Below are 19573 nucleotides of genomic sequence, written 5' to 3' on the forward strand. Positions count from 1 at the left end.
AGGCTCCATCTTGCAGCTCTCCGGCACTGGCTCCATTCATGAAATCCTGACTGTGGAAGTGAGGAAATGCCAGAGCCGATGGGAGCTGGCAGGAGCACTGCTCGGCCCTCTGCATAGTATCACAGTGTCACAGTATCATCAGGGTTGGAAGAGACCTCACAGATCATCAAGTCCAACCCTTTAGCACAGAGCTCAAGGCCAGACCATGGCACCAAGTGCCACGTCCAGTCCTGCCTTGAACAGCTCCAGGGACGGCGACTCCACCACCTCCCCGGGCAGCCCATTCCAGTGTCCAATGACTCTCTCAGGGAAGAACTTTCTCCTCACCTCCAGCCTAAATCTCCCCTGGCACAGCCTGAGGCTGTGTCCTCTCGTTCTGGCGCTGGCCACCTGAGAGAAGAGAGCAACCTCCTCCTGGCCACAACCACCCCTCAGGTAGTTGCAGACAGCAATAAGGTCTGCCCTGAGCCTCCTCTTCTCCAGGCTAACCAATCCCAGCTCCCTCAGCCTCTCCTCGTAGGGCTGTGCTCAAGGCCTCTCCCCAGCCTCGTTGCCCTTCTCTGGACACGCTCAAGCATCTCAATGTCCCTCCTAAACTGGGGGGCCCAGAACTGAACACAGCACTCAAGGTGTGGTCTGACCAGTGCAGAGTACAGGAGCAGAATGACCTCCCTGCTCCTGCTGACCACACCATTCCTGATGCAGGCCAGGATGCCACTGGCTCTCTTGGCCACCTGGGCACACTGCTGGCTCATGTTCAGGCGGGTATCAATCAGCACCCCCAGATCCCTCTCTGTCTGTCTGCTCTCAGCCACTCCGACCCCAGCCTGTATCTCTGCAGGTACAGGCAAGGTGCTCAGGGGCCTGCTATGGAACCCACCACAGCTCCCACCACAGCTGGGGATTCCAGATGTTAACCCAAGCCCCCCACCAGCGCCTCCAGCCGCCCACCCCCTCGTGTGGGTGTTTCAGGCACCGGAGCCTTCCCCGGTCGGTGCTGCACAGCAGCGGTCAGCACCGCGAGCAGGACGTGGGCTCTGCCCGCCTGGAGAGGCAGCTGCGTGTCAGTGCGAGGGGCCGAGGAGGAGAGGGAGAAGGCAGCACTGGTGGGGGCCGTGGGGGCAAAGGGGGTGATGGCAGCAGCCACTTGTCACACAGAACCAGAGAAATGCTTGGGCTGGAAAAGGCTTCTGGCTGAGTCCAGCTGTTAACCCAGCACTAACCCACGGCCCTCGGCACCACAGCTGCCTTCCTGCCCTTCAAATGCCTTCAGGCCGTCCTGGGCAGCCTGTTCCAGGGCTTGACATCCCTCTGGGGGAAGAAATTATTCCTCATATCCAACCTAAACCTCCTCTGGAGCAACTTGGGGCTGTTTCCTCTTGTCCTGTCTCATGTCGCTTGGGAGTTCCCTAGCCGAGGAGTGCTAGGGCATGCTTTGGGGTACCATGTGCCAGCCCTGGCCCCCCTGCAGGACAGCTGCTCCCCAAAAGGTGACGTCTGGCCAGGAGAGGTCACCGCGGCTCAGGGGCGCTGTGAATGTCTCCGTTTGTGCTCATGGGGCCGGTCTGGATGCAGGCTTGGGGATGGTGTTGTGAAGGAGACACAACAGTGCTGGGAGCCAAAGGGCTCCGGCTCCGGCTGGGTGGGATCAGGGCACTGAGGCTCGTCCGCGGTGTCCCCACGGGAAGGGCTGCCTGTGGGGTGGGGTCCTGCCTGCGACGAGAGGAACAGGCACATTTGGGGGCTGCATGTCCCCAGGGCCTGCAGATGTGCTGCATGGAGCCCACCCTAGCCCTGAGCGGGTCCCGTGGGCCCTGGGGCTGTCCTCAGTGGGGGCCCACACACGGGTGGACATCACTTTGCAGTGCTGGCAATCACAGCGGGGGGCTGCCCTGTGCCCAGAGGGTCCCAGGCGGGCACCGGGGGATTCCCTCCCAGCATAGCGATCACAGGGGGGGTCTGCCCCCGGTGTGCCCTAGGTGGGCTCAGGGCAGTCTGTCCCCAGGCTGCGGCTCACGGTGTGAGGCTGCCCATAGCCAGCATGTCCCGGGTGGGCACAGCGGGGGTCTGCCCTGACCCCAGGATGTGCCGTACGGGCACAGAGGTGTCCGCCCGGCGCCCAGAGGGTGCTGAGTGGGCATGGGGGGGTTCAGGCTGGAGATCACGGCGAGGGTCTGCCCCGTGCCCACAGTGTGCCATGAGCGCTGGGGTCCGGCCCCGCGCGGGCACCGGCGCCGAGCGGCCGCGGCTTGGGCCAGCCCCCAGCGCTCGGTGGCGCTGCGCAGGGCTGGGTGCGGGCCGGGCCGGGCCGAGCCCCGCGGCGCAGCCCGCAGCGAGCGGCAGCGGCGGGGGCCGGCGGCAGGGGGCGGCGCGGGGCCGGGCCGGGCCGGGCCGGGGCTGGCCGCGCTCCCCCCCCGCGCCGCTGCGCTCCCCGCCTGCGCTGCGCGTCGGAACATGGCGGCGGCGAGGGACTGAGCAGCCCCAGCGCCCGGCGGCCGCGCAGGTGAGGGGCGGCGGGGGCGGCGGGGGGCGCTGCAGCCCGGCCCGGCGCGGCTCGGCGCTGCCGGAGCCCGGGCCCAGGTCCTGCGCCGCGGCTCCGCGGGGGCAGCTCCGTGGGCTGGGCCCGGCGCCGAGCCCTGCTGTCAGCGCGGCCCGGCGGCCGCCGCAGCACCCGCGGGGCCGAGCCGCCGTGGCCGCGGGCCCGGGAGGGACCTGTCACCGCCGACACCTGTTGGTGCCTGTCACGGCCCCGCTCCCTGCACCCCCGGGGCCTCCGGGGCGGCGTTGCGGGTGCCGCCGGCAGCGGGGCAGAGGGCCTGGGGGCTGCGCCGGCCTCCCGTACCTGCCCGGGGGTCGCCTGCTTGTTGCCCACCGCGGGGTAGCTGCTGCCGGCGAAGCACCTTCGAGAGGCTTTGTTGTGCTTCCAGGTGTCCGCTGGCGAGGCTCAGCCGGGACGGCCCTGCCAGCTGGGGGGACCGGGGCACAGCAGCGCAGCCCCGGGTCACGGTGATGCTGCTGCCCCGGAGGCCTCGGCGCGGTCTGTGCGGCCCGCCCGAGCCTGGCCCCGGCCCCGCCGCTCTCCATTAGCTGCGGGACGAGAGGAGCCGGAGCAGGCTGCCGGAGGGCTTCGTGCGGGAGGGGTGGCCCTTGCCCGCAGGATGCCCGGGGGAGGTTTGTGCTCTCCCCTCTCCAGGAGCCCTTTCGGACGCCGGTGAAAGCCTGCCCTAAGCACACTGTGCTGCGGAGATGGACTGGGATGCTCTGAGCTGGACCGAACACCGGGGCCACGCTTCTGGAGGGGCCAGTGGTGACCTTGGGGATCGGGCAGAGACATCTCCCCTGGGGGAACGCTGCGGCACCTTCACAGCCCCCCGGGGCCGAGCGCTTGAGCAGAGCTGGGAGTGAGACAAGATTTGAGCTTCCATGCACAGTGAGGGGTTTAAAAATAGCCCCGGGGCCGGGCTGCTGCCGCTGTGTGCCGAGCGGGTCTCATCTGCAGGCGCTGTGAAGCTGGCAGCACTTTGGAGTCTTCAGAGGTAGCGAGAGCGAAGCAGGGGGCCTGAGCCTGGGTGCCTGAGCAGCCTGGCTCCCCTTGGCCTCGGGGGTTTAGGTTCAGCGGCTGAACGCTGAAGGAATTGTTTCCGTGGGTGAAGTCAGGGTCTGGAGAGCCAGGTCTGGGGTAGCAAGCTTTGATTTTTGGCTCTGTTGCTGTTTGCTGTTGTTGACAGTAAACGCTGCGTACTGAGTGGCTGAGCACAGCCATGTGGTGAGTCCTCTTCAGCAACCAGGAACAGTGGGGGGAGATATTCTCCCTCCTCGGCTCAGCTGCCGGAGCGAGGACAAGCGGCAGGTCGTACTGAGGCTGCTGGTGCAGGCACAGCCACCCCCTCCTTCTGTCTGCCTTCCTCTTTTCTCACCCTCACCCTCCTGCCAGCCAGGCTGTGGTGTCCCCATGTGCTCACTGCAGATGCTTGGAGCATGGGGTGGTGCTGTCATACCTCCCGTCTGCCTTGCAGCAGGTACTGGCTTGTGGCTTGGCACTGCTGCTCAGGACAAAATCGGTCTGGTGGGAGGCTCAGCTCGGGGTAAACTGCCCTGGGCTGCAGCCTCGCAGGGCCTGTGCTGTGTGTTGGGTAGTTCAGGATCTGCCCAGTAGATGGTATGAAGATGCAAAGAGAAGCAAGGGGAGTCCTCTACCACGGGCAAGAGGGAAACAGGCATCTGTGGGCTGCTTAAAGTACTGATTTGATTGGAGGTTAAAGTGTGCTTTGTTTGGGGGGGATGCACTGGCCCTTGGCCCTCCTCTTTCTGTGTGTGTGGCTTAGGAAGTCATAGATCAGCATCTTGCTACCCTGCCTTTTAGTTCATTATTTGGTATCAGTTAAGTCAAGCAATTAGCTAATTAGAAGTAAAAGCAGCTGTTTAGGACAGGAGCAAGAGTGGTGTCCCCTGCATCTGTGAGTCTGTGATCCCTGCTTTTCCTGGGACACAAGTTCTGGTGTTGTTCACTTCTTGATCCCTGGACACCAGGAGTTGTGCAGCCCAGTCTGGTGTCCTCCCATGGCAGATGCTGTAGGGGTATAAGGTGATGATACTCCTCGAGTAGCTGTGGTTCAGACTGGGATGTGAGTGGTCTGTTGGTGCCCTCCTTGCCATACAGCTAATGTAAAGGACTGTATGAAACTTCTGCTTCATAGGGTTGGAAGAGACTCTAAAGCTCATCCAGCTCCAACCCCCTGCCATGGGCAGGGACACCTCCCCCAGCACAGGCTACTCGAGGCCTCATCCAGGCCTTGAACACCTCCAGGCAGGGGGCATCCACACCTTCCCTAGGCAACCTGTGCCAGGGTCTCACCACCCTCACTGCAAAGAATTTCTTCCTCATCTCCAGTCTCAGTCTCGCCTCTCCCAGCTCAAAGCTGTTGTCCCTCATCCCATCACTCCCAGCCTTTGTCTGAAGTCCCTCCCCAACTCTCCTGGAGCCCCTTCAGGCTGCTCTGAGGTTCAGCCCCAGTGTCTAGAGAGGACCTCCAGAAATGTTGCTGTTTTTCCCATACCTCGGGGTAAGGCCTAAAGCCTTCCTGAGTTTCTGCTTTTAAGGCTGTCCCTGCTGCAGTGTCACCTCCTGGGCAAGTGATCTACATCAGCCCTTGAGCCTTCTCAACATTAGAGATTGTTGTGGGGTTTTGCTTAGGTCTTTGTCTTGCACTTCCAGCCTGTTCCTCCTTCTCTGATCTCCAGGGCAGGTGGGAGCACTCCACTCCTTACATCTCTGCAGCTGAATCCGAAGTGTTTGAAGGCTTTCTCCCTTCCTGAGCTGAGCAAACGGCGTTCCTCTGCTGGTGTTGTGCGGGTTGCTGTCTGCACAGCTGATCCCTGCCCCTCTCTGCTGCTCGTCCTCGCTTCCCTGCCGTGGGGCTGGGCTGGGTGGGACTGTGCCAGCTGAGCTTCTGTGGGGCAGTTGTGGCTGGAATGCCCCCAGCTGGGCTATGTTGTAAGCCCTGCTGTGTGTGAAAGCAGGGGGTCAGGCAGCTGCACACTGGCATGCTGCAGGGTGTTTGTGGCAGGGCACTCAGCCTGCTCCTCTCTGCAGCCCCCTGGCACAGCCTGCCAGCAGCCTGGCCTCGGAGCTGCCGAACTGAAAGCTTGCCACGTTTGGGCCTCCTAAAGCCATAACTTTTGCATCTGGCCCCCCTGTCTCTTTGCCCTCTCTTTTTCTTGGCTGCATCTGCAGTTCAGTTGGTGATGAGACAAGCAGATCTGGAGCCCTTTACTCACCCAGTTGTGTTTGAAAAGGTTCCTGACGAGGAGCCAGGAGGGCTGGGGAGGAATGAAGTGAGTTGCTCTGAGGACAGAGCAGCAGCTCTGCTGCTGGCTCCTTTGGCAAGATGGTTCATCTCCATTTTATGTCATTCAGCAACGTGCCAAGGTAAAAATCATCCCCACAATTAAACTGTCAGTGTGAGGGAACAATAACTCTGAGCCCTCCTGCATCCCACTGCTATGCCCTGGTGCAGCTGCGTGACGTTGAGTGTTTCATCTCACTTCATTTGCAGGGTGACAGAGGCCAGGCCTGAAGGAAAAGGCCTGGGTTTTTTCTTCCTTTAATACTCCTTTCTTACCAAGCTTTAGTATCTACCAGTGGAGGCTTCTGTAAAGTGCTTGCTCAGTGTTTAAAGTGATAACTGTGTTCAGTTCTGGGCCCCCCAGTTTAGGAGGGACATTGAGATGCTTGAGCGTGTCCAGAGAAGGGCAACGAGGCTGGGGAGAGGCCTTGAGCACAGCCCTACGAGGAGAGGCTGAGGGAGCTGGGATTGGTTAGCCTGGAGAAGAGGAGGCTCAGGGGAGACCTCATTGCTGTCTGCAGCTACCTGAGGGGAGGTTGTGGCCAGGAGGAGGTTGCTCTCTTCTCTCAGGTGGCCAGCACCAGAACAAGAGGACACAGCCTCAGGCTGTGCCAGGGGAGATTTAGGCTGGAGGTGAGGAGAAAGTTCTTCCCTGAGAGAGTCATTGGCCACTGGAATGGGCTGCCCGGGGAGGTGGTGGAGTCGCCGTCCCTGGAGCTGTTCAAGGCAGGACTGGACGTGGCACTTGGTGCCATGGTCTGGCCTTGAGCTCTGTGGTAAAGGGTTGGACTTGGTGATCTGTGAGGTCTCTTCCCACCCTGGTGATACTGTGATACTGTGAAATGGTCAGGCTGGGCAGGTCTGCTTGGAGCAAGCAGTCAGAATGGCTTGAGTTGGAAGGGACCTTAGAGGTCATCCAGTTCTAAACCCTTGCCATGGGCAGGGACTCCTCCCACTAGAGCAGGCTGCTTAAGGCCTCATCCTTGAATGCTTCCAGGGCTGAGGTGTCTACAGCTTTTCTGGACAACCTGTTCTGCTGCCTCACCACCAAGGAGGACTTGTCCATGTCTGGGGACATGGTGGTGTCAGAGCAGTAGCTGCTGGGGCTTGCAGGCGCTGGGGAGGTCAGCACAGCCTCTTGTTTGCAGAGCTCTGCTGCTTGCTGCTGTCTCTGCACAGCACTCCCCAGCAGCAGGACATTTCAGAGGTAGCTTCTGTTATGAGCCCTCACCAAGCGGTGGAGGGGCAGTGTCACAGCCTGCTGGTGCTGAAAAGCTTTTAATTCCCAGAGGTCTCCATCTGCGTTGAATCTGTTAACCCCCAGCAGCATGCTGAGCTCTGCGAGGGTTTCAGGCAGAGGCTGTGGCGTGGAGCATGGCAGTCTGCAGGGTTCCCTGGCACTGGGGAATGCCTCTGGAGCAGGGCTGGAGCAGAGTGGCTGGCTGTGTCTCTGCCCTCACTCCCTGCAGTCTCCCGGGCTTATGCAGACTCATCCTGGGCAGAACTTGGAGCGTTTGGCTGTGAGGAGGAGGAAGGGCTGAGTGCCCCATTCACTGTCTCTGCTGTGCCTGTGGCAGCCTCAGCAGCAAGCAGGCTGTGGGGGCAGGGGGATGCCTTAAGCTGCTCTGGAGGTGCTGTTCTGGACGTTTGAGCTCGTTCCTAGCTTAAACACCTGGGACACCTACCAGCATTTGCCTTCCTGAGATCTGACTCTGTCTGCAGTGGGAAGTGACCCCTGCAGCTCCCCTGGCAGCTTGCAGACTGCTCCGTGGAGATAAGGGCAGGAGAGCAGAGCTGAGTGGATGTGGCCATTAGCAGGCCAAGGCAGCTGGCATGGGAGTGCAGTGGGTTTGCCCTGGGACAAGCTGCAGGGCACACCTCCCTCTCCAGGTCTTGCTCAGAGGTTTTTCCTGTTCATGGCCAACCAGCTGGCAGGAGCAGCAGTGAGAAGCTGACCTCCTTCTGGAGGGACCTCCGAGCTCCCCAGCTTCAGCTGGCTCTTATGCTTTCCAGACTGACACAGGGAGAACAGTCCAGAAGCCTGTGCTGGGCAGTGGAGCCCATAGGAGTAAAATGCCTGTGGAAATCTGGGAAGCTCCATCTTTGCCCATTGAGAAACATGGAATTCCTCCCCTGTCCTGGCACGTCTAGCATTGCACGGGGCACTGCCAGGTCCCTTCTGCTGCCTGCCATGGATATGTGGAAAGAGCAGGGTGAGAGTATAGAAATACCTGAAGGGTGGAGGGTGAGAGGAAGGAGCCAGGCTCATGTCCTGTGATAGGATGAAGGGGAGTGGACACAAACCCAGGAGGTGCCACCTGGACATGAGGAAAAACTTCCTTGGTGTGAGGGTGCTGGAGCCTGGAGCAGGCTGCCCAGAGAGGTTGTGGAGTTTCCTTCTGAGGAGCCTTTCCAGCCCCCCCTGCCTCTGTTGCTGTGTGCCCTGTCCTGGGTGATGCTGCTCTGGCGAGGGGAGGGGACTGGATGACCTCCAGAGGTCCCTTCCGTCCCCTGCCGCGCTGTGGTTCTGTGGTCTGGGCAGGGGTGCAGCTCCCACGAGGGTGCAGCTCCCACGAGGGTGCAGCTCCATCTGCTGCAGTTTGCTTGGGTGCGTGGCAGGTTGGAGCTGCCCCAGGGTACTGCTGATGTTTAGCTCCACGGAGAGGTCCTGCCGGGAGAAGCCGTTGCTTTCCAGCAGGGAGTCGGTGTCTGGAGGGGAGCCGGAGGACACTTGTGCTGGCTCAGTTCCGCACTGGCAGAGCACTGCAGGGTGGAGAGCTCAGCGCTGCTGTGCCCGACCCCGTAATCTCTGGGTGCTGCTGGCAGCGACCTTGCTGCCACTCCGGCTGCTGTGCCCCCCGGCTGCTGTGCCCCCCGGCCTCCGCCTGTGCCAGGGCTGCTCCTTGTGCCCTGCTCCCGGGCCCCTTTCCCTGCCGTGTCCCCAGCGGGTCCCTGCCTCCTCCCAGCACGCCGAGCCCTGGGCGCTGCCTTTGAAGCGCTGGGACGAGTCCAGCTGCGGCCGCAGCCAGTGGGGGCTGCCCTCAGCTTCCCCTGCGCTGTCTCCTGGCTCTTGCCTTTCCGACAGCCTCCCCGGGACGCTTGCCAGGGCTGTCGACCCTCCCGGTGAAGCCAGCAGCCAGCGAGCAGAGCCGGGCTGGGCACGCCGGCGAGGGGAGCAGGAGCAGGGCAGCGCCCAGCGGCGGCCACGCTGCTCCCGGAGCCCGCAGCCCGCGTTCGGGCGGCCGCTGGGATGCGCTGGGCTGGGGAGGCTCTGCTGGGTGTTGGGGCTCCTGGCAGGGCTCCCCTCTCCACTGGCACTGCTGCAGGCTCCTGCCCCCAACTCGCCTCGCTCACCAGAGCGTGGCCTCCTCTGGCCAGGCAGCTCCCGTGGGGCGGGAGAAACTCCTGCCTGCACCCACGGGGCACGGTGGAAGGGAAGGCTGCAAGCAGACAGCAGAGCTGCTGGAGTCTGCTATGGACCCAGGAGGAAGTTGCAGCAATTCCACTTGCTAAAAATAAGCCAAACGAGTGTCCTGCAGCTCCCTGCACCCTGGGCCTGTTGGCTTTGATGTCTGGCAGATTTTAAACCAAGGTGATTTTAAAGCATCAGAGCCCTGCGGTGGCTGCGTGGTCAGGTCTGTGCTTAGGAAGGAGTTCTTGGTTGTTTCAGTGTTTCCAGAAGTGACCTTGAGGGATTTCCTAGAGGTGTGTCTAAGCTGCTCTTAAAGATTTCCGATGCAGCTGATGCAGACTTTCCTCGCAGCCTCCTCCAGTGCCTGCTGATGGGGATGATTAAGGAGCTTTGCTTGCTTTCAGGCTGGTATTGCTGTGCTTTAACCTCCTCATTCTGACATTTCACCTTCTCTCTGGCAGGCCACCAAAGAGAAGAGCAGTTCTGTAAATGGAAAAGCAATCATTTACACAGAGATTGATCTTCCTCTCCACCTCTCCCTTCTGTGCTGCTGCACTCCCTGTGTTTAATTACACGAGTGGCAGCTGGGAAGCCCCAGTCCTGACTCCTCCTGCTCTGCTGACCATAACTTACAGCCCTTCATCTGTGCTGCTGGCAGTGAGAACGTGGTGCTCTGGGAGTTGTGTGGGGCATTCCCTACTTGTCTCACACTGCTGTAGCCCAGTGGATGTCTTGAACTTCTTCCAAAGGCTTTGCTTTGCAATCAGCAAGATGACATTAAAAGTTGTAATTGCCTCTTAATGTCATGGTAACACTGTGCCTGAGTAGGAAGGAGCCTGGAGAAGAGAAGGCTCCAGGCAGACCTTAGAGCAACCTTCCAGTGCCTGAAAGGCCTCCAGAAGATCTGGGGAGGGACTTCTGACTAGGGCTGGGGGTGCCAGGATGAGGGACAATGGCTTTGAGCTGGGAGAGGGGAGAGTGAGAGTGGAGAGTAGAGAGAAATTCTTTTCAGTGAGGGTGGGGAGAGACTGGCACAGGCTGCCCAGGGAGGCTGTGGATGTCCCCTCCCTGGAGATGTTCAAGGCCAGGCTGGATGAGGCTTTGAGTGCTCTGTGCTGGTGGGAGGTGTCCCTGCCCATGGCAGGGGGTTGGCACTGGATGAGCTCTGAGCTCCCTTCTGGCACAACCCATTCTGTGACTCTGAAAAGTTCTCTGTCACGGGTGGGTTCTGTCCCATTCCTGTGCTGCAGTGTCTGCTTGCTTGGACCTCCACAGTCCAAAGCTCATTTCCCATCCCCTTCCCTGCCTGCCGTGGCTCTTCCCAGTCCCTCCAGGCCGTTACTGTGAGTCGTTGGTAACTCTGCTAGCACCGTTTCAAGGAGAGGTCTGCAGTAGGGCTAGGCTGTGACTTTCAGATGGGGGAGCACAGAGGCTGAAGCACTCTGGAGCTCTGCCCTGAGCTGAGCTGCTCTCCGGGGGCTGGGCTGCAGGCTGCATGCAGCAGCGGTGCTGAGGCTGGCTGCGTCGCAGGAGGGTTTCTCTCGCAGGCTCCCTGCTGCCTTCGCTGGGCTCTGCAGGTCGTTGCAGCGCTGGCAGTGGGTGACTGCCCCGCAGCGAGGAGCTGTGGCAGCAGACGTGCAGGATGCCCTTGCAGAGTCCCTGCCCTCCTGTCTGCCCAGCTCCTGGAGTCCTCACCACTGTAGGCTTCAGCATTGTTATCTCTTAAACCTCAGAACTGCATTTGCACTTTGCTTTACTGGAAAGAGTCCAGTGGAGGCTGTGAGGATGCTGAAGGGCCTGGAAGCTCTGTGTGAGGAGGAAAGGCTGAGAGCCTTGGGGCTGGTGAGCTTGGAGAGCAGCAGCCTGGGAGAGGATCTGGTCAATGCTTACAGATATCTGGAGGGTTGGGAGCAAGAAGATGGCAGCAGGCTCACGCCAGTGGTGCCCTGTGATAGGACAAGGAGCAGTGGAGAAAAAACGGAGCCCAGGAAGCTGCACCTCAAGGTGAAGAGAAACTTCTTTGGTGTGAGGGTGCTGGAGGCCTGGAGCAGGCTGCCCAGAGAGGTTGTGGAGTCGCCTGTGGAGACTTCCAGAACTCGTCTTGATGTGTTCCTGTGTGCCCTGCCAGGCTGGTGAGAGGCACCTGGCACCCTGCTCTCTGCTGGTGGCAAGCGCAGTGCCAGGCAGCTCTGGACTGCAGTGCTGTGTTTGGGTTGGGCAGCAGTGTGCTGATTGCACTTGCACCATTCCAGCTCTGAGTTTCTGCTGTTTGGCAAGCTTGTGCCTGCCTGCAAAAAGAGCATGGAAGCATCCCAGTTGTCAGGTGCTGGTCAGGCTCCTGAAGAGGACTGAGGCTGTGCAGGATCTTTGGAAGGTGTTTCAGGTCAGGGGGTCTCAGGAAGCTCTGCTGGTGCAGTGCTGTGCTGTCTGCTCCCAGGTGGTTGTTGGGTCAGGGCTGTGTTGGTAGTTCAGCAACAGGCAGTGCAGCTTCCCCTGTTCTCCAGGGGCTGAAAGTTTGCTTAGAATCACAGAACTTTTGGAGCTGGAAAAGCTCTTTAAGCTCCTCCAGTCCAACCTTTATCTAACTCTGCCATGGCTGCTGCCAACCCATGGCCCTCAGCAGCACAGCTCTGCCTCTCTGAAACACCTCCAGGGATGGGGACCCAACCATCTCCCTGGGCAGCCTGTGCCAGTCTTTGAGAACCCTTTCTGTCTAAAAGTTTCTTCTGATGTCCAACCAAAACCTGCCCTGGGGCAACTTGAGGCTATTTATTCTCCTGTCACTTGTTATTAGATGGAAGAGGCCACTGGAGTTTGAGTCCTATCCCCTGCCAGGGCAGGAGCACCTAGGACAAGTCACACAGGAACACAGCCAGGTGGGTTGTGAATGTCTCCAGAGATGGAGGCTCCAGCAGCTCTCTGGGCAGCCTGCTCCAGGGCTCTGCCACCCTTAAATCACAGAAATTCCTCCTCGTGTTCAGGTGGAGCTTCTGCTGTTCAGTCTGTGCCCAGTGCCTCTTGTCCTGTCACTGACACCACTGAGCTAAGCCTGGTCTCACCCTCCTGACCCTCACCCTTGAAGTACTGATCAGCATTGATCAGCTCCCCTCAGGCTGCTCTTCTCCGGCCCCAATGCTCTCAGCCTTTGCTCCTCACAGAGATGTTCCAGGCCCCTCAGCAGCTCTGCAGCCCTTTGCTGTGCCCTCTCCAGCAAGTCCCTGTCCTGGTACTGGGGAGCCCAGAACTGGACCCCGTCCTCTAGATGTAGCTGGCAGTTTCTGGGTGTCTGTGTGGCAGTTAACCCCTGGGCCTGAGCAGAGGACTGACTCTGCTCTGGACCTGCTCCTCAGTCCACGCTGTTGCCAGCTGGGCAGCCTCTGAGTGCCCTGTGATGTCTTTCTGAGCTGTACAGTGTCCAGCAGGCACTTCAGTGTCAGGCAGATCTCTGTGAGGGCCTTTTCTTCATCAGCTCTTTGGCAGAGCCTGAGCAGAGCTGCAGAGCTGCAGGGTGGACCTTGGCTCCCTTCTGGCCCGGGTGGGTTTTGTGCTGGCACCTGCTGCCTGTGGCTGTTGTTGCCAGAAAAAGAGATTTGGTGGAGCCCTGCTCAGGCAGCCCTGCAGGGCCCCACCAGGGAGCTCTGAGCTTTCCAGGCTCTTGGCCCTGCAGGAGCACGAGGCAGCCTCACACCCTTTTCTTTTCATCACGTTTCCATCCGGATTTCTTGAATGAAAAGGCACCTGGCCAGGGCTGAACCAGGCCCCAGAGACAGTCATAGAAGCTTGGAGAAGCTAAGCACCAAGGTGGTCCTGTGAGCCACATCTGAGTGCTGGTCACCATCTTCTGCTGTAGGGACTTGATGTTGTCAGGTCAGGAATTGGCCCTTGCTAAAGGGTCTGAATCACTGAAAGCTTCCTGCAGCACCTGAAGTGGTGCTGGTGCACAGCCCTGTGAGGAGATGGCTCCTGCTTGCTCTGCAGCTGAGGCACAAAGAGCTGGGATGGTTTAGCTTCTTCTGTGGCAAGGGTGAAGACCTCCTGGCTCTTGAAACCTTCTCTGGGGGACCCTGCTTTAGCAGAGGGGCTGGACTAGGTCCCTTCCAGAGGTCTCTTCCTAGCCCTGCCATGCTGGGACTCACTCCCTGCCGGAGCTGGCCAGTGGGGGTTGCCCTCGGGGAGCAATCTCCGAGTGCTGCTGGATTGCTCTTCCTTATTAGAACTGGCAGCAGCTCTGATGGACACCTGTTAGAATTTCCTTGTCTCCAGCCTTTGCAGACTCCAGAGGATGTTTCAGCTCTTTCAGTAGATTTACAGTTAGAACTCCTGGGATTTCAGCTTCTTAGGTCACAGACGAGCTCAGAGCTGCACTCAGGATAAAAATAGCAGCAGTAATTAATTGCCACGCTGGGGGAGCCTGGCTCTGCGTGGCTCTGCTTGGCTCTGCTTGGCTCTGCGTGGCTCTGCTTGGCTCTGCGTGGCTCTGCGTGGCTCTGCCTGGCTCTGCGTGGCTCTGCCTGGCTCTGCCTGGCTCTGCCTGGCTCTGGGTGGCTCTGCTTGGCTCTGCCTGGCTCTGCCTGGCTCTGCCTGGCTCTGCCTGGCTCTGCGTGGCTCTGCGTGGCTCTGCGTGGCTCTGCTTGGCTCTGCCTGGCTCTGCCTGGCTCTGCCTGGCTCTGCTTGGCTCTGCCTGGCTCTGCCTGGCTCTGCCTGGCTCTGCGTGGCTCTGCTTGGCTCTGCTTGGCTCTGCCTGGCTCTGCCTGGCTCTGCGTGGCTCTGCCTGGCTCTGCCTGGCTCTGCTTGGCTCTGCCTGGCTCTGCGTGGATCTCTTGGCTCTGCGTGGCTCTGGGTGGCTCTGCTTGGCTCTGGGTGGCTCTGCTTGGCTCTGCGTGGCTCTGGGTGGCTCTGCTTGGCTCTGCCTGGCTCTGCCTGGCTCTGCGTGGCTCTGCCTGGCTCTGCTTGGCTCTGCCTGGCTCTGCGTGGCTCTGCCTGGCTCTGCCTGGCTCTGCTTGGCTCTGCCTGGCTCTGCCTGGCTCTGCCTGGCTCTGCCTGGCTCTGCCTGGCTCTGGGTGGCTCTGCTTGGCTCTGCCTGGCTCTGCCTGGCTCTGCCTGGCTCTGCTTGGCTCTGCTTGGCTCTGCCTGGCTCTGCCTGGCTCTGCGTGGCTCTGCCTGGCTCTGCGTGGCTCTGCCTGGCTCTGCTTGGCTCTGCTTGGCTCTGCTTGACTCTGCCTGGCTCTGCGTGGCTCTGCGTGGCTCTGCCTGGCTCTGCCTGGCTCTGCTTGGCTCTGCTTGGCTCTGCTTGACTCTGCCTGGCTCTGCTTGGCTCTGCCTGGCTCTGCCTGGCTCTGCCTGGCTCTGCTTGGCTCTGCTTGGCTCTGCCTGGCTCTGCCTGGCTCTGCGTGGCTCTGCCTGGCTCTGCGTGGCTCTGCCTGGCTCTGCTTGGCTCTGCCTGGCTCTGCGTGGCTCTGCGTGGCTCTGCCTGGCTCTGCCTGGCTCTGCTTGGCTCTGCGTGGCTCTGCTTGGCTCTGCTTGGCTCTGCTTGGCTCTGCTTGACTCTGCCTGGCTCTGCTTGGCTCTGCGTGGCTCTGCGTGCCTCTGCCTGGCTCTGCTTGGCTCTGCCTGGCTCTGCGTGGATCTCTTGGCTCTGCGTGGCTCTGCGTGGCTCTGCGTGGCTCTGCCTGGCTCTGCCTGGCTCTGCTTGGCTCTGCGTGCCTCTGCCTGGCTCTGCGTGGCTCTGCGTGGCTCTGCTTGGCTCTGCCTGGCTCTGCTTGGCTCTGCCTGGCTCTGCCTGGCTCTGCTTGGCTCTGCGTGGCTCTGCTTGGCTCTGCGTGGCTCTGCCTGGCTCTGCCTGGCTCTGCTTGGCTCTGCTTGGCTCTGCTTGGCTCTGCGTGGATCTCTTGGCTCTGCCTGGCTCTGCCTGGCTCTGCCTGGCTCTGCTTGGCTCTGCCTGGCTCTGCCTGGCTCTGCGTGGATCTCTTGGCTCTGCGTGGCTCTGCGTGGCTCTGCGTGGCTCTCGTGGCTCTGCCTGGCTCTGCCTGGCTCTGCCTGGCTCTGCCTGGCTCTGCTTGGCTCTGCTTGGCTCTGCCTGGCTCTGCGTGGATCTCTTGGCTCTGCGTGGCTCTGCGTGGCTCTGCCTGGCTCTGCCTGGCTCTGCCTGGCTCTGCCTGGCTCTGCTTGGCTCTGCTTGGCTCTGCTTGGCTCTGCCTGGCTCTGCGTGGATCTCTTGGCTCTGCCTGGCTCTGCCTGGCTCTGCTTGGCTCTGCCTGGCTCTGCGTGGCTCTGCTTGGCTCTGCGTGGCTCTGCGTGGCTCTGCGTGGCTCTGCGTGGCTCTGCGTGGCTCTGCTTGGCTCTGCGTGGCTCTGCTTGGCTCTGCGTGGCTCTGCTTGGCTCTGCGTGGCTCTGCTTGGCTCTGCCTGGCTCTGCCTGGCTCTGCCTGGCTCTGCCTGGCTCTGCCTGGCTCTGCCTGGCTCTGCTTGGCTCTGCCTGGCTCTGCGTGGATCTCTTGGCTCTGCCTGGCTCTGCTTGGCTCTGCTTGGCTCTGCCTGGCTCTGCCTGGCTCTGCTTGGCTCTGCCTGGCTCTGCGTGGATCTCTTGGCTCTGCCTGGCTCTGCGTGGCTCTGCGTGGCTCTGCCTGGCTCTGCCTGGCTCTGCCTGGCTCTGCTTGGCTCTGCTTGGCTCTGCTTGGCTCTCTTGGCTCTGCCTGGCTCTGCTTGGCTCTGCCTGGCTCTGCTTGGCTCTGCGTGGCTCTGCGTGGCTCTGCTTGGCTCTGCGTGGCTCTGCTTGGCTCTGCGTGGCTCTGCGTGGCTCTGCTTGGCTCTGCTTGGCTCTGCTTGGCTCTGCTTGGCTCTGCCTGGCTCTGCCTGGCTCTCTTGGCTCTGCTTGGCCGCTGCACTGCTGCATTACCTCTGACTACGGAGAAGAGGAGTCCGTATCTGCCTGCAGGAGTGAGGAGAGGAGCCCCAAGTGCTTGTTTGCTGCCCTGGCAGCCTCCTCCCCTGGCGTGCAGGGAGCTGAGAGCTCTGCTCTGCAGCGCTGCTGCTGTACTGCTAAGAGCACAGCCTCTGCCCTCGCCCTCCCAGCACTCCCGGATGGGTTATCCCTGGCTCCACGCTCCCAGCAGCAGGGACTGTGTCCTCCTCCGCTCTGGCAGGGTACATCCAGGTTCGTGTGGCTCCGCTCCAGCCCCGAGGCTTTAGCTGAAGCTCTGTTTTCATTTCCCGTGCAGACAGGACAGAGCAGCAGGAGCTCCTTCTGGTCTGCGCTGTGTTTGCACCAGAGGAGTCAGCTGCTGGGAGCGCTGCAGGGAGGCGCTGGGCTCAGCCTGGCTCTGCTGAGTGGCGTTTGGCACTCTAAGGGCACATAAAGCAAAGGCATCATCTTACCTTGCCTGCTGCCAGCAAGCAGGCTCGGGAGGGCAGGGAGTTGGCTCTGGCAGGTCGGGGCCGTTGGCTGTGTGGATGTGGGGTCAGGAGCAGGGGCTTGGGGCTGGCTCTGTGGAGGATCTGAGTGGCAGCCCCCAGCGCTGCTTGCCAGGGCTGCGATGGGGGAGCCCAGGAGCGGGGCCACGGCTGAGCCCGGGGAAGGCCTCTCCATCCTGCTGGGCGAGGGAAGAGGGCACCTTCCCCACCCAGCCTCTCTGTGCCGTGTGAGGCTGCAGGATGAGAGTTGCCACCCTGAGTGTTTCCCTCAGGGCCGTTCAGAACCTCCCACGGGATTGTTAGGGTCGGAAGGGAAGTGCAAGGGCAGCAGAGGCAGGGAGGTGCCATTCCAGGTGCCACCAGCAGCTTGCCCATGGCTCCAGTTCGTTAGGGAGCAGTGGCATTGGCCCTTCCCTTCCCTCCAGGGCTGGTTGGCTCTTGCCTGCTCCCCGAGCTGTCTGCCAGAGGGGACTCCTTGCCCTGCGTGCCTGTCCCTGCCCAGCCCTTCCCACTTGTGCTGGGAGTGCATCCTACAGGGGAGTGCAGGCCTGGGGGCGCCTCCCTCCCTCTCTTTCCGAGGCTTTCCTCGTTTGCATTTCTGTTGTGTCCCCTCATTGCCATCCCCTGGGTATTTTGTTCCCTCTCAAGCTGCCTTTCCCTGCTCCTGGGCTCCCGGGGATACTAGGCTGAGACTTCACCGACTTAGCTGCTAGGAGTGGCAAATGGGCAGCGCCCTGCAGGGCTGCTGCTTGCACAGCCTGGGCTGGCATTCCCAACGGGATCGTTTCACAGAATGAGCTGGGTCGGAAGGGAGCTCAGCCAGCTCCAACCCCCTGCCATGGGCAGGGACACCTCCCACCAGCACAGGGCACTCAAAGCCTCATCCAACCTGGCCTTGAACATCTCCAGGGAGGGCACATCCACAGCCTCCCTGGGCAACCTGTGCCACTCTCTCCCCACCCTCACTCTCAACAATTTCTTCCTCATCTTCTCTCTGTCTCCCCTCTCCCAGCTCAGAGTCATTGCCTCTCGTCATGGCACTCCCAGCCCTTGTCAGAAGCCCCTCCGCAGCTCTTCTGGAGTGCCTGCAGGTACTGGAAGGCTGCTCTGAGGGCTCTCCTCATTTCAACAAGGAGTTTTACAACCCATGTGTCTGCTTATCCACCAGATGCTTCCTTCCCCCATCTCCCATCCCACAAAGAGATGAGCTTTTGGTGAGGTCCTGCCCAGCCAAGGGTGAGGTAGGTCAAACAGTTGTTGCAGAGCATCTGTCCTGCATGTTGACCAGAGAGCTGTGAGGGGTTTGCACCCTGGGGCACATTCCTGGTGTGAGTGCTGTGGGGTGAAGCAGTCAGGGTCAGGGGTGCCAGGGGTGCTGTGTTAGCCTGTCCTGCAGCTGAGAGAGAAGACTGTGCCTGTGCTGCAGCCCAGGGATGCTGTGGAACCCACGAGCTGTGGTTTTGATGTACTCCTCTTTAAACTCTCAACTTGAAGACTTTGAAGCATCCTGTGGTGTGACTGTGGAACCCTCATGGGCAGAATCCCATTTCAGGATCTTCTGTAAGCCACTGCTGTCCTGAGCAGCTCTGGGCTCTGGTGTATGCCAGTGAGCAGACTGCTGCAGAGCTGCCCTGCCTGCTCTGTCACCTCCAGCTCATCCCTGGAGGGTGAGGAATGTGTGACCCAGCCCAGAGGCCTGCTGGGGTGCACCTCCCCATGCTCTTGGGGGTGCCCTGAGAAACACCCCAGGTTCATTTGCTACCAGGACAGGCTGAGGGAGCTGGGGGTGTGCAGCCTGGAGACGAGAAGGCTCCAGGGAGACCTTAGAACAACCTTCTAGTACCTGAAGGGGCTGCAAGCAGGCTGCAGAGGGACTGTGCCCAAAGGCCTGCAGGGACTGGACCAGGGCAATGGTTTCGAATGAGAGCAGAGCAGATTGAGGTTGGATGTGAGGAACAAGTTCTGCAGCAGGAGGCTGCTGGAGCACTGCAGCAGTTGCCCAGGGAGGTGGCTGAGGCTCCATGCCTGGAGATACTGAAGGTGAGGCTGGAGAGGGCTGTGGGGACCTGCTCTGGTGGAGGATGTCCCTGCTGAGTGCAGGGGTTGGGCTGGATGGGCTCTGGAGCTGCCTTCCAGCCCAGCCCATTCCATGGTTCTGTGTGCAGAGCTGACCTGTGAGCTGCCCCCAGCCACTGACATGCCAGAGTATGGTCAGGATACATCAGGGCAGTGCCACATGTGCTCAGTTTTCTCTTCTCCATCAAGATGACCTCTGTGGGCTGGGTGTGGGTACCTGGCAGTGCCACCTTGGATAGTTTTCCTTGCTGTGGCCTGAGCCATTCCTCTGCTGAAGGCAGAGAACTTCAGCTTTGCAGTGGGTGACAGCAGGCAGTGACAATGCAGATGGTTCAGTGGCAAACACCAGCCTGGGGCACACGGATTCAGCTCCTGCCTTTGGCCTGCTTTCCTGGACAGCTCTTGGCAAGTCCTGGCCCCGGGTCAGGTTCTGTCAGGGTGCACCTGGGAGAGCTCCACTGCAGGCAGAGGTGCACAGGTCAGAAACGTCTCTGCTTAGCACCCAGAGACAGAGCTGCTGCTTCTCCCAGAGCCCCTTCAGAACATCTGGGGCAAGCCCTGGGCCTGGTGGGCTCGTTCCCATGGGGTGTGGCACAGGGACAGTGCTCACCCAAGGGCAGACAAAGCCTGAAAGTCACTTCAGGAGCAGTGCCAAAAGGATCTGCTGAAATCACTCTGGAGCTAGCAGAGCCTCCTTAACCCCAGCTGTAATGCCAGGGGCTTGGCATAAGCCTACACCACATCAGGCACCCTTCACGGTGCCACTCCCTGTCTCCCTGGCAGTGGGAGATGTTTGCTGCAAGCCTTGATCACAGGCAGGAGCAACACAG

General features: G+C 60.8%; 1 protein-coding gene across 3 annotated transcripts in view; it reads left to right on the forward strand.

Annotated features, from left to right (window-relative positions):
* Positions 1–2400: 2400 nt before the first annotated feature.
* SCMH1 (Scm polycomb group protein homolog 1) overlaps positions 2401–19573 on the forward strand; it is an 85201-nt gene continuing 68028 nt past the window's right edge. For 2 of the 3 annotated variants that reach the window (XM_064172511.1, XM_064172514.1), the window contains exon 1: positions 2402–2503. The gene's annotated coding sequence lies outside the window, so the exon portion shown is untranslated. Of the gene's footprint in view, positions 2504–17835; positions 17909–19573 lie in introns of all 3 variants that reach the window. The other variant, XM_064172512.1, reaches the window with a different exon arrangement.

This window comes from Pogoniulus pusillus, chromosome 37 (assembly GCF_015220805.1).
Source record: "Pogoniulus pusillus isolate bPogPus1 chromosome 37, bPogPus1.pri, whole genome shotgun sequence".
NCBI lineage: Eukaryota > Metazoa > Chordata > Aves > Piciformes > Lybiidae > Pogoniulus > Pogoniulus pusillus.